The sequence below is a fragment of the Oncorhynchus keta genome, chromosome 6 (assembly GCF_023373465.1).
Source record: "Oncorhynchus keta strain PuntledgeMale-10-30-2019 chromosome 6, Oket_V2, whole genome shotgun sequence".
Classification (NCBI taxonomy): domain Eukaryota; kingdom Metazoa; phylum Chordata; class Actinopteri; order Salmoniformes; family Salmonidae; genus Oncorhynchus; species Oncorhynchus keta.
The window spans coordinates 3041537-3055563 of NC_068426.1; the positions used below are offsets into that span (position 1 = coordinate 3041537).

At 38.9% G+C, this 14027-nt stretch overlaps 4 non-coding genes across 4 annotated transcripts; all 4 read right to left on the reverse strand.

Annotated features, from left to right (window-relative positions):
* Positions 1-6917: 6917 nt before the first annotated feature.
* Positions 6918-7000, reverse strand: trnal-cag (transfer RNA leucine (anticodon CAG)). The gene has a single exon. It is a non-coding gene; the product is annotated as a tRNA-Leu (tRNA).
* Positions 7001-7413: 413 nt separating this feature from the next.
* On the reverse strand, positions 7414-7496 carry trnal-cag (transfer RNA leucine (anticodon CAG)). Its single transcript has one exon. It is a non-coding gene; the product is annotated as a tRNA-Leu (tRNA).
* Positions 7497-9576: 2080 nt separating this feature from the next.
* Positions 9577-9659, reverse strand: trnal-cag (transfer RNA leucine (anticodon CAG)). Its single transcript has one exon. It is a non-coding gene; the product is annotated as a tRNA-Leu (tRNA).
* Positions 9660-11742: 2083 nt separating this feature from the next.
* On the reverse strand, positions 11743-11825 carry trnal-cag (transfer RNA leucine (anticodon CAG)). The gene has a single exon. It is a non-coding gene; the product is annotated as a tRNA-Leu (tRNA).
* Positions 11826-14027: the final 2202 nt, after the last annotated feature.

Below are 14027 nucleotides of genomic sequence, written 5' to 3' on the forward strand. Positions count from 1 at the left end.
ACTATGGTTCCTCTCTCTCTGTCTCTCTCGCTCTCTTTTCGTTTGTTTGCGCTCTCGGTTTCCACTAATTACCACAGCTACAAAGTCAAATGGTCTATTTCGTAAAAATGTATGAAAACAAACATTAGCTTTTTGGTCTTAATTTAGTGCTAGGCATAAGGTTTGCAGTGTGGTTAGATTTAAAATCACATTTGAAGAAGATAAATTGTAGAAATGGGCACGGTTTATGACTTTATGGCTGTGGTAACTAGTGACGACTCTCGCTTGCTCAACTCAGCTACGCACATCTCAAATCCATTTACGTTCACGTGGTTATTCCATTATTCCAAACTGAGCGTTTACTTTGCCATCCAAAATGTAATTGGTTAAATGTAATCTCTCTCTCTCCCTTCACCAAACATGAAAGTAATTGTTTGAGGATGAGGACAGTTTGATGAAAAAGCTTTACATAAAGGTTCAACTCCATGCAAGCCAGTGATTAGACAGTCACCATATTGAAGTTCCAATGCAAACATTTTTTATCTCAATATCAAATAATTTCTTGGTAATAATTAAGTACTGTACCTTACTGTGATTGTTTTTAAATTAAAATGGAAAAAAAAAGAGAGAGAACCGCAAAGAGCAACTCTCTCTGGGAGTGGTCTGGGTGGGGAGAGGAAAACTGAAAACTAGCTGTTATCAGTAGACCTACTCCCTCTAATCAATGTTTCAGTAGACCTACTCCCTCTAATCAATGTTTCAGTAGACCTACTCCCTCTGATCAATGTTTCAGTAGGTCTACTCCCTCTGATCAATGTTTCAGTAGGTCTACTCCCTCTAATCAATGTTTCAGTAGGTCTACTCCCTCTGATCAATGTTTCAGTAGACCTACTCCCTCTGATCAATGTTTCAGTAGGTCTACTCCCTCTGATCAATGTTTCAGTAGACCTACTCCCTCTAATCAATTAGGTCTACTCCCTCTAATCAATGTTTCAGTAGACCTACTCCCTCTTATCAATGTTTCAGTAGGTCTACTACCTCGTATCAATGTTTCAGTAGGTCTACTCCCTCTGATCAATGTTTCAGTAGGTCTACTCCCTCTAATCAATGTTTCAGTAGGTCTACTCCCTCTGATCAATGTTTCAGTAGACCTACTCCCTCTAATCAATGTTTCAGTAGACCTACTCCCTCTGATCAATGTTTCAGTAGACCTACTCCCTCTGATCAATGTTTCAGTAGGTCTACTCCCTCTAATCAATGTTTCAGTACTCCCTCTGATCAATGTTTCAGGACCTACTCCCTCTAATCAATGTTTCAGTAGGTCTACTCCCTCTGATCAATGTTTCAGTAGGTCTACTCCCTCTGATCAATGTTTCAGTAGGTCTACTCCCTCTAATCAATGTTTCAGTAGGTCTACTCCCTCTGATCAATGTTTCAGTAGACCTACTCCCTCTAATCAATGTTTCAGTAGGTCTACTCCCTCTAATCAATGTTTCAGTAGACCTACTCCCTCTGATCAATGTTTCAGTAGACCTACTCCCTCTAATCAATGTTTCAGTAGGTCTACTCCCTCTAATCAATGTTTCAGTAGACCTACTCCCTCTGATCAATTAGGTCTACTCCCTCTAATCAATGTTTCAGTAGACCTACTCCCTCTTATCAATGTTTCAGTAGGTCTACTCCCTCTAATCAATGTTTCAGTAGACCTACTCCCTCTAATCAATGTTATCAGTAGACCTACTCCCTCTGATCAATGTTTCAGTAGGTCTACTCCCTATGATCAATGTTTCAGTAGGTCTACTCCCTCTGATCAATGTTTCAGTAGACCTACTCCCTCTAATCAATGTTTCAGTAGGTCTACTCCCTCTGATCAGTGTTTCAGTAGACCTACTCCCTCTAATCAATGTTTCAGTAGACCTACTCCCTCTAATCAATGTTTCAGTAGACCTACTCCCTCTAATCAATGTTTCAGTAGGTCTACTCCCTCTAATCAATGTTTCAGTAGACCTACTCCCTCTAATCAATGTTTCAGTAGACCTACTCCCTCTAATCAATGTTTCAGTAGGTCTACTCCCTCTAATCAATGTTTCAGTAGACCTACTCCCTCTAATCAATGTTTCAGTAGACCTACTCCCTCTGATCAATGTTTCAGTAGGTCTACTCCCTCTAATCAATGTTTCAGTAGACCTACTCCCTCTGATCAATGTTTCAGTAGGTCTACTCCCTCTGATCAATGTTTCAGTAGACCTACTCCCTCTAATCAATGTTTCAGTAGGTCTACTCCCTCTGATCAATGTTTCAGTAGGTCTACTCCCTCTAATCAATGTTTCAGTAGGTCTACTCCCTCTAATCAATGTTTCAGTAGGTCTACACCCTCTGATCAATGTTTCAGTAGACCTACTCCCTCTAATCAATGTTTCAGTAGATCTACTCCCTCTGATCAATGTTTCAGTAGGTCTACTTCCTCTAATCAATGTTTCAGTAGGTCTACTCCCTCTAATCAACGTTTCGGTAGATCTACTACCTCTGATCAAAGTTTCAGTATACCTACTCCCTCTTATCAATGTTTCAGTAGACCTAGTCCCTCTTATCAATGTTTCAGTAGGCCTAGTCCCTCTATTAACAATGTTTCAGTAGACCTACTCCCTCTGATCAATGTTATCAGTAGACCTACTCCCTCTGATCAATGTTTCAGTAGGTCTACTCCCTCTAATCAATGTTTCAGTAGACCTACTCCCTCTGATCAATGTTTCAGTAGGTCTACTCCCTCTAATCAATGTTTCAGTAGGTCTACTCCCTCTGATCAATGTTTCAGTAGGTCTACTCCCTCTAATCAATGTTTCAGTAGGTCTACTCCCTCTAATCAATGTTTCAGTAGACCTACTCCCTCTAATCAATGTTTCAATAGACCTACTCCCTCTAATCAATGTTTCAGTAGACCTACTCCCTCTGATCAATGTTTCAGTAGGTCTACTCCCTCTAATCAATGTTTCAGTTTCCCTCTGATCAATGTTTCAGTAGACCTACTCCCTCTAATCAATGTTTCAGTAGACCTACTCCCTCTAATCAATGTTTCAGTAGGTCTACTCCCTCTGATCAATGTTTCAGTAGGTCTACTCCCTCTGATCAATGTTTCAGTATAGGTCTACTCCCTCTAATCAATGTTTCAGTAGACCTACTCCCTCTAATCAATGTTTCAGTAGGTCTACTCCCTCTAATCAATGTTTCAGTAGACCTACTCCCTCTGATCAATGTTTCAGTAGACCTACTCCCTCTAATCAATGTTTCAGTAGGTCTACTCCCTCTGATCAATGTTTCAGTAGACCTACTCCCTCTGATCAATCTACTCCCTCTAATCAATGTTATCAGTAGACCTACTCCCTCTAATCAATGTTTCAGTAGGTCTACTCCCTCTAATCAATGTTTCAGTAGACCTACTCCCTCTAATCAATGTTTCAGTAGACCTACTCCCTCTGATCAATGTTTCAGTAGGTCTACTCCCTATGATCAATGTTTCAGTAGGTCTACTCCCTCTGATCAATGTTTCAGTAGACCTACTCCCTCTAATCAATGTTTCAGTAGGTCTACTCCCTCTGATCAGTGTTTCAGTAGACCTACTCCCTCTAATCAATGTTTCAGTAGACCTACTCCCTCTAATCAATGTTTCAGTAGACCTACTCCCTCTGATCAATGTTTCAGTAGGTCTACTCCCTCTAATCAATGTTTCAGTAGGTCTACTCCCTCTAATCAATGTTTCAGTAGGTCTACTACCTCTAATCAATGTTTCAGTAGACCTACTCCCTCTAATCAATGTTTCAGTAGGTCTACTCCCTCTAATCAATGTTTCAGTAGGTCTACTCCCTCTAATCAATGTTTCAGTAGACCTACTCCCTCTGATCAATGTTTCAGTAGGTCTACTCCCTCTAATCAATGTTTCAGTAGACCTACTCCCTCTAATCAATGTTTCAGTAGGTCTACTCCCTCTAATCAATGTTTCAGTAGGTCTACTCCCTCTAATCAATGTTTCAGTAGGTCTACTCCTCTTATCAATGTTTCAGTAGGTCTACTCCCTCTAATCAATGTTTCAGTAGGTCTACTCCCTCTAATCAATGTTTCAGTAGACCTACTCCCTCTGATCAATGTTTCAGTAGGTCTACTCCCTCTTATCAATGTTTCAGTAGGTCTACTCCCTCTAATCAATGTTTCAGTAGACCTACTCCCTCTGATCAATGCTGAAATATTAATTGCTGTTTATTGTGAAAATGCCGTTTAAACATCAATGGAAAAATCTTTATTTATTTAGGGCCAAATTTGATAGATTATTTTGTTGTTGTTGATAAATCTCTATGAACTTGATTAATCATTTGAATCGTTTGACAGCCCTAGTATTTATGTTTGTGGCGGTAGTCGAGTGCGTTCACTATAACCATTTTCAGAGTGGAACCAACTTGGAAGTACACACACCAATGGTTGTGTCCGTTTTACTTTTTTAGTTTTTACCAATACATTTTATATTTAGACATTCCCTCGACCCTTTAAAGTAATATTTTCAATACAACAAATAAATATAGACATTAAGAAAGTATAAGTCTTGTATAATGCGCTAACGTACAGGGGTCGTAAGGAGTTTCTAAACGGGTTATTTGTCTCCATCTAGTGTTAGAACAGTTGTACTACAACCTGACTGACTTCATTAGAGATCAACCAACAGTAACTGACTTTACATTAGTCTAAATAATGGTGTCGATGACTCAATCGGACACAAACTGGGGGCCGTTATCTGACATGAGCTGCTCGTTTCAAGTCCTGCCACAACATCTCAATTGAGAATAGGTCTGCACTTTGACTAGGGCAATCGAAAACTTCAAATTTGTTGCTTTTGAGTCATTTTCATGTCGACTTGATTGTGTGTTTTGGATCGTTGTCTTGCTGCACGACCCACCTTCTCAGCTTCAGCTCACAGACAGATGGCCTGACATCCTCCTGTAGAACTCTGATACAGAGCAGAATTCATGGTTCCTTCTATTAAGACAAGTCATCCAGGTCCTGAGGCAGCAAAGCATCCCCAAATCTGGACACACCCACTTACATGACCTTCCTTCCTCTGGACACACCCACTTACATGACCTTCCTTCCTCTGGACACACCCACTTACATAACCTTCCTTCCTCTGGACACACCCACTTACATGACCTTCCTTCCTCTGGACACACCCACTTACATGACCTTCCTTCCTCTGGACACACCCACTTACATGACCTTCCTTCCTCTGGACACACCCACTTACATAACCTTCCTTCCTCTGGACACACCCACTTACATGACCTTCCTTCCTCTGGACACACCCACTTACAAAACGTTCCTTCCTCTGGACACACCCACTTACATGACCTTCCTTCCTCTGGACACACCCACTTACATAACTTTCCTTCCTCTGGACACACCCACTTACATGACCTTCCTTCCTCTGGACACACCCACTTACATGACCTTCCTTCCTCTGGACACACCCACTTACATGACCTTCCTTCCTCTGGACACACCCACTTACATGACCTTCCTTCATCTGGACACACCCACTTACATGACCTTCCTTCCTCTGGACACACCCACTTACAAAACCTTCCTTCCTCTGGACACACCCACTTACATGACCTTCCTTCCTCTGGACACACCCACTTACATAACTTTCCTTCATCTGGACACACCCACTTACATAACTTTCCTTCCTCTGGACACACCCACTTACAAAACGTTCCTTCCTCTGGACACACCCACTTACATGACCTTCCTTCCTCTGGACACACCCACTTACATGGACACACCCACTTACAAAACCTTCCTTCCTCTGGACACACCCACTTACATGACCTTCCTTCCTCTGGACACACCCACTTACAAAACGTTCCTTCCTCTGGACACACCCACTTACATGACCTTCCTTCCTCTGGACACACCCACTTACAAAACGTTCCTTCCTCTGGACACACCCACTTACATGACCTTCCTTCCTCTGGACACACCCACTTACATGACCTTCCTTCCTCTGGACACACCCACTTACATGACCTTCCTTCCTCTGGACACACCCACTTACATAACTTTCCTTCCTCTGGACACACCCACTTACAAAACGTTCCTTCCTCTGGACACACCCACTTACATGACCTTCCTTCCTCTGGAAACACCCACTCTCTAAGGAGGAAGAGGAAGAGGGGTGCAGGCGCTCAGCTCGTGCACAGGCCAGCAGCAATTTCGCAAATTGCAAATCATCTGCCTGTGCACGAGCTGAGCGCCTGATGCTGACGTCACTCACAATGCACTTTTGCAGCCAGTCACGATAACTAACTACCAATACACTGCTTAAAACTATAATTGTTCAGAATGTGTAGGTTTACTAGATAAAAATAAAATAAATAAAATGCAATTGTTCAATAATTAAATGTGTTGTGTTTAAAAGTTAAAAATATCTTATCATATAAAATGCGTTGTGTTCATATTACTTTTCCCCCAAAACATGTGATAAACGAATAAATCTAAACTAACAAATGTCAAATCATATTTTTCGCCGAGTTAACCAGACAATTTGAGTAACGTTATTGTGTATTCTACGTTAGACGCAGTTTACGTTAATACGAAATGACATCACAACGTCATTAAGCAACAACTCGACCTGCCTCGAGCAATTCCCCTGGAAATTAGTTGGCAACGAGATTATGAACTCATCATGGCCAGAAAAGGTGAATAATTTATTCTGCAATTGTCATGATATGTATAATAATGTATTATGTTAATAAATTAAAATGGTCTACTCGAGAAATTTAACATTGCTATAATCCAGACGTAGCCTACAAAACGTCAATGGAAAAAGTATGTTCTACCGTTAGAGATGCATCGCCTTACACCTCTGCGTCACTCGGGAGCCCAACAAAATAAACTGTCAGAAGTGGGATTCGAACCCACGCCTCCAGGGGAGACTGCGACCTGAACGCAGCGCCTTAGACCGCTCGGCCATCCTGACACACTGAATAAACTAGAACAGTAATGATAGTTTCACTCTTCTCACTATAACACAAACAATTGCCTTTTCGATTTAGTTTCCTGTTTCATTGTTCTGAAATAGAGTGGCGTCATATATTCCTGCGACTGTTGCCTTCTAGGAAAACAATATTTCACCAATACAAACTGTTCGTACATATGGTTTAAAGTTGCAGGGGGAGGAAAGCACATTTTCAAGTTAAGTACAGTTTTTATAAATTCCAGCTTTTTTTTCGCATAGAGGAAAATACTTGAGTTTATATACTGTACAGTAGGTCAAATGAAATTGGTTGTGATACGGCCTGGATTCAAACCAGGGTGTTTGTAGTGACGGCACGAGCGCTGAGATGCATCGCCTTACACCGCTGCGTCACTCGGAAGCCCAACAAAATAGACTGTCAGAAGTGGGATTCGAACCCACGCCTCCAGGGGAGACTGCGACCTGAACGCAGCGCCTTAGACCGCTCGGCCATCCTGACACAGTACATACGACAACAACAGAATGATAATTTCACTCTTCTCACTAAACACAAACAATTGCCTTTTCGATTTAGTTTCCTGATTTTATTGTTCTGAAATAGAGTGGCGTCATATATTCCTGCGACTGTTGCCTTCTCGGAAAACAATATTTCACCAATATAAACTGTTCGTACATATGGTTTAAAGTTTGCAGGGGGAGGAACGCACATTTTCAAGTTAGGTTTAGTTTTTTATAAATTCCAGCTTTTGTGTGAAAATCATGTGGGCCAACGATTTATAAACGAGGCAAGATGAGGACACTGGAGACGACGAAGATACACTTTGGTAGTTTGTGAAACACTTTCCCATGACGAATCACTGCCACCTGGTGGTCAATCCGGTGAATTGAATGTGAATAATTCATTCAGTTTTCTAAACAGATAAAAGACTCCACTATTTACAGTTTCTCAATCTCATACATGCATTTTTTTTGTGTAACAACGTCAGTTATCGAAACGGTGTTCACAAGACACAAAACTATGTGACAGTTTGCAAAACAGTACTTTTTATTTTATTTTTAAAAAATGTAGCTGTCTTCTCAAAACAAATACATGAATCCAAACCAAATGATACCGTCAGAATGCATTCAAGTGCGTTCTTTAAAACATGACTGTCTGCAAAAAAGATGAACACAAACATACATTTGTTGAGTCTAAACTGACAAAACAGAAAGTTAGTCTGTCTTTTAAGCAGATTTGATTTGATTTCAGATCAATAGATTGTCTTTGCAGTAACTAAATCATGATGATCAAATTTGGAAATACAACTATCAAAAGATGCAGGAATTAGGGGTAATTTACTGTCCTTTTTTTATGCATATTTCACCCCCCCATTGATTTGATTTGATTTGAAATGTTCATACACATCAAATTAAATATCATTCCTGATCAAAAGAAAATATCCCCATTGTGTGTCAGATTCATTCATCACCATCATCGTAATCCAGATGCATGTATTCGATGCGAAGGCTGGTGGGCTCATCGGCTCTGCAACTTTCCACCGACGCAGAAACACAACCCACAAAAGAAATGAGGAACCTGGTGAATACAATGTAGGAACACAATTATGTTGATAACTAACTACCAATACACTGCTTAAAACTATAATTGTTCAGAATGTGTAGGTTTACTAGATAAAAAGAAAATAAATCAAATGTAATTGTTCAATAATGTGTAATGTGAACATTTTCAATAATAAAACGTGTTGTGTTTAAAAATAAAAATCTCTGATCATATAAAATGCGTTGTGTTTATATTAATTTTACTAAAAAAAATGTGATAAACAAACACATCTAAACTAACAAATGTCAAATCATATTTTTCGCCGAGTTAACCAGTCAATTTGAGTAACGTTATTGTGTATTCTACGTAATGACGTTATTGTACGTTATTACGCGATGACATCACAACGTCATTGAGCAACTTCAGCAACAAATTGACCTGCCTCGAGCAACTCCCCCTGGAAATTAGTTGGCAACGCCGAGGGCCCTACTTATAGTGGTAACCTACACACTTCAATGCAAAAGATCACCTGTTAAATTCTACTGAATGTTATGAACTGTACTCCCTGTTGGATGCATATAGGCTAATCTAGGCTAGAGCTAAAACTGTAAAATATAATAGCCTATCTAATAGGCTCAATTAAATGAGCGATGGCCATGGTCATTTGTTGTATGGCTTTTTCGAGATAATGAACTCATCATGGCCAGAAAAGGTGAGGAATGTATTCTGCAATGGTCATGATATGTGTAATAATGTATTATGTTGATAAATTAAATATTGTCGACTCGAGAAATGTAATATTGCTGTATTCAGACGTAGCCTACAAAACGTTAATGGAAAAGTCTTGTCTTACCGTTAAACTACGGATCGCATAGAGGGAAATACTTGAGTTTATATACTTACTACTGTACAGTAGGTCCAGTGAAATTGGTTGTGAAACAGCCTGGATTTAAACCAGGGTGTCTGTGTAGTGACGGCACGAGCGCTGAGATGCATCGCCTTACACCGCTGCGTCACTCGGAAGCCCAACAAAATAAACTGTCAGAAGTGGGATTCGAACCCACGCCTCCAGGGGAGACTGCGACCTGAACGCAGCGCCTTAGACCGCTCGGCCATCCTGACACACTGAATAAAACTACAACAGTAATGATAGTTTCACTCTTCTCACTAACACAAACAATTGCCTTTTCGATTTAGTTTCCTGATTTTATTGTTCTGAAATAGAGTGGCGTCATATATTCCTGCGACTGTTACCTTCTCGGAAAACAATATTTCACCAATATAAACTGTTCGTACATATGGTTTAAAGTTTGCAGTGGGAGGAAAGCACATTTTCAAGTTAAGTACAGTTTTTATAAATTCCAGCTTTTGTGTGAAAATCATGTCGGCCAACGATTTATAAACGAGGCAAGATGAGGACACTGGAGACGACGAAGATACAGACAGACCCGTACACTTTTGGTAGTTAGTGAAACACTTTCCCATGACGAATCACTGCCACCTGGTGGTCAATCCGGTGAATTGAATGTGAATAATTCATTCAGTTTTCTAAACAGATAAAAGACTCCACTATTTACAGTTTCTCAATCTCATACATGCATTTTTTGTGTAACAACGTCAGTTGTCGAAACGGTGTTCACAAGACACAAAACTATGTGACAGTTTGCAAAACAGTACTTTTTATTTTATTTTCTTAAATGTAGCTGTCTTCTCAAAACAAAGACATGAATCCAAACCAAATGATACCGTCAGAATGCATTCAAGTGCGTTCTTTAAAACATGACTGTCTGCAAAAGATGAACACAAACATACATTTGTTGAGTCTAAACTGACAAAACAGAAAGTTAGTCTGTCTTTTAAGCAGATTTGATTTGATTTCAGATCAATAGATTGTCTTTGCAGTAACTAAATCATGATGATCAAATTTGGAAATACAACTATCAAAAGATGCAGGAATTATGGGTAATTTACTGTCCTTTTTTTATGCATATTTCACCCCCAATTGATTTGATTTGAAATGTTCATACACATCAAATTAAATATCATTCCTGATCAAAAGAAAATATCCACATTGTGTGTCAGATTCATTCATCACCATCATCGTAATCCAGATGCATGTATTCGATGCGAAGGCTGGTGGGCTCATCGGCTCTGCAACTTTCCACCGACGCAGAAACACAACCCACAAAAGAAATGAGGAACCTGGTGAATACAATGTAGGAACACAATTATGTTGATAACTAACTACCAATACACTGCTTAAAACTATAATTGTTCAGAATGTGTAGGTTTACTAGATAAAAAGAAAATAAATCAAATGTAATTGTTCAATAATGTGTAATGTGAACATTTTCAATAATAAAATGTGTTGTGTTTAAAAATAAAAATCTCTGATCATATAAAATGCGTTGTGTTTATATTAATTTTACTAAAAAAAATGTGATAAACAAACACATCTAAACTAACAAATGTCAAATCATATTTTTCGCCGAGTTAACCAGTCAATTTGAGTAACGTTATTGTGTATTCTACGTAATGACGTTATTGTACGTTATTACGCGATGACATCACAACGTCATTGAGCAACTTCAGCAACAAATTGACCTGCCTCGAGCAACTCCCCCTGGAAATTAGTTGGCAACGCCGAGGGCCCTACTTATAGTGGTAACCTACACACTTCAATGCAAAAGATCACCTGTTAAATTCTACTGAATGTTATGAACTGTACTCCCTGTTGGATGCATATAGGCTAATCTAGGCTAGAGCTAAAACTGTAAAATATAATAGCCTATCTAATAGGCTCAATTAAATGAGCGATGGCCATGGTCATTTGTTGTATGGCTTTTTCGAGATAATGAACTCATCATGGCCAGAAAAGGTGAGGAATGTATTCTGCAATGGTCATGATATGTGTAATAATGTATTATGTTGATAAATTAAATATTGTCGACTCGAGAAATGTAATATTGCTGTATTCAGACGTAGCCTACAAAACGTTAATGGAAAAGTCTTGTCTTACCGTTAAACTACGGATCGCATAGAGGGAAATACTTGAGTTTATATACTTACTACTGTACAGTAGGTCCAGTGAAATTGGTTGTGAAACAGCCTGGATTTAAACCAGGGTGTCTGTGTAGTGACGGCACGAGCGCTGAGATGCATCGCCTTACACCGCTGCGTCACTCGGAAGCCCAACAAAATAAACTGTCAGAAGTGGGATTCGAACCCACGCCTCCAGGGGAGACTGCGACCTGAACGCAGCGCCTTAGACCGCTCGGCCATCCTGACACACTGAATAAAACTACAACAGTAATGATAGTTTCACTCTTCTCACTAACACAAACAATTGCCTTTTCGATTTAGTTTCCTGATTTTATTGTTCTGAAATAGAGTGGCGTCATATATTCCTGCGACTGTTACCTTCTCGGAAAACAATATTTCACCAATATAAACTGTTCGTACATATGGTTTAAAGTTTGCAGTGGGAGGAAAGCACATTTTCAAGTTAAGTACAGTTTTTATAAATTCCAGCTTTTGTGTGAAAATCATGTCGGCCAACGATTTATAAACGAGGCAAGATGAGGACACTGGAGACGACGAAGATACAGACAGACCCGTACACTTTTGGTAGTTAGTGAAACACTTTCCCATGACGAATCACTGCCACCTGGTGGTCAATCCGGTGAATTGAATGTGAATAATTCATTCAGTTTTCTAAACAGATAAAAGACTCCACTATTTACAGTTTCTCAATCTCATACATGCATTTTTTGTGTAACAACGTCAGTTGTCGAAACGGTGTTCACAAGACACAAAACTATGTGACAGTTTGCAAAACAGTACTTTTTATTTTATTTTTTTAAAATGTAGCTGTCTTCTCAAAACAAATACATGAATCCAAACCAAATGATACCGTCAGAATGCATTCAAGTGCGTTCTTTAAAACATGACTGTCTGCAAAAAAGATGAACACAAACATACATTTGTTGAGTCTAAACTGACAAAACAGAAAGTTAGTCTGTCTTTTAAGTAGATTTGATTTGATTTCAGATCTATAGATTTCAGCTATAGGTCCGTTTAACCAGTTAATTTGACCATGGTTGGTTTGCTATAGGTTCATTTAACCAGTTCATTTGACCATGGTTAGTTTGCTATAGGTACATTTAACCAGTTCATTTAACCATGGTTAGTTTGCTAAAGGTTTAACCAGTTCATTTAACCATGGTTAGTTTGCTATAGGTTTAACCAGTTCATTTAACCATGGTTAGTTTGCTATAGGTTTAACCAGTTCATTTAACCATGGTTGGTTTGCTATAGGTTCATTTAACTATGGTTGGTTTGCTATAGGTTCATTTAACCATGGTTGGTTTGCTATAGGTTCATTTAACCATGGTTGGTTTGCTATAGGTACATTTCACCAGTTCATTTAACCATGGTTGGTTTGCTATAGGTTCATTTAACCAGTTAATTTCACCATGGTTAGTTTGCTAAAGGTTCATTTAACCAGTTCATTTAATCATGGTTAGTTTGCTAAAGGTTTAACCAGTTCATTTAACCATGGTTGGTTTGCTATAGGTTCATTTAACCAGTTCATTTAACCATGGTTGGTTTGCTATAGGTTCATTTAACCAGTTCATTTAACCATGGTTAGTTTGCTATAGGTACATTTCACCAGTTCATTTAACCATGGTTGGTTTGCTATAGGTTCATTTAACCAGTTCATTTAACCATGGTTGGTTTGCTATAGGTTCATTTAACCAGTTAATTTCACCATGGTTAGTTTGCTAAAGGTTCATTTAACCAGTTCATTTAACCATGGTTAGTTTGCTAAAGGTTTAACCAGTTCATTTAACCATGGTTGGTTTGCTATAGGTTCATTTAACCAGTTAATTTCACCATGGTTAGTTTGCTAAAGGTTCATTTAACCAGTTAATTTAACCATGGTTAGTTTGCTAAAGGTTTAACCAGTTCATTTAACCATGGTTGGTTTGCTATAGGTTTAACCAGTTCATTTAACCATGGTTGGTTTGCTATAGGTACATTTCACCAGTTCATTTAACCATGGTTGGTTTGCTATAGGTTCATTTAACCAGTTAATTTCACCATGGTTAGTTTGCTAAAGGTTCATTTAACCAGTTCATTTAACCATGGTTAGTTTGCTAAAGGTTTAACCAGTTCATTTAACCATGGTTAGTTTGCTATAGGTTTAACCAGTTCATTTAACCATGGTTGGTTTGCTATAGGTACATTTCACCAGTTCATTTAACCATGGTTGGTTTTCTATAGGTTCATTTAAGCAGTTAATTTCACCATGGTTAGTTTGCTAAAGGTTCATTTAACCAGTTCATTTAACCATGGTTAGTTTGCTAAAGGTTTAACCAGTTCATTTAACCATGGTCAGTTTGCTATAGGTTTAACCAGTTCATTTAACCATGGTTGGTTTGCTATAGGTTTAACCAGTTCATTTAACCATGGTTAGTTTGCTATAGG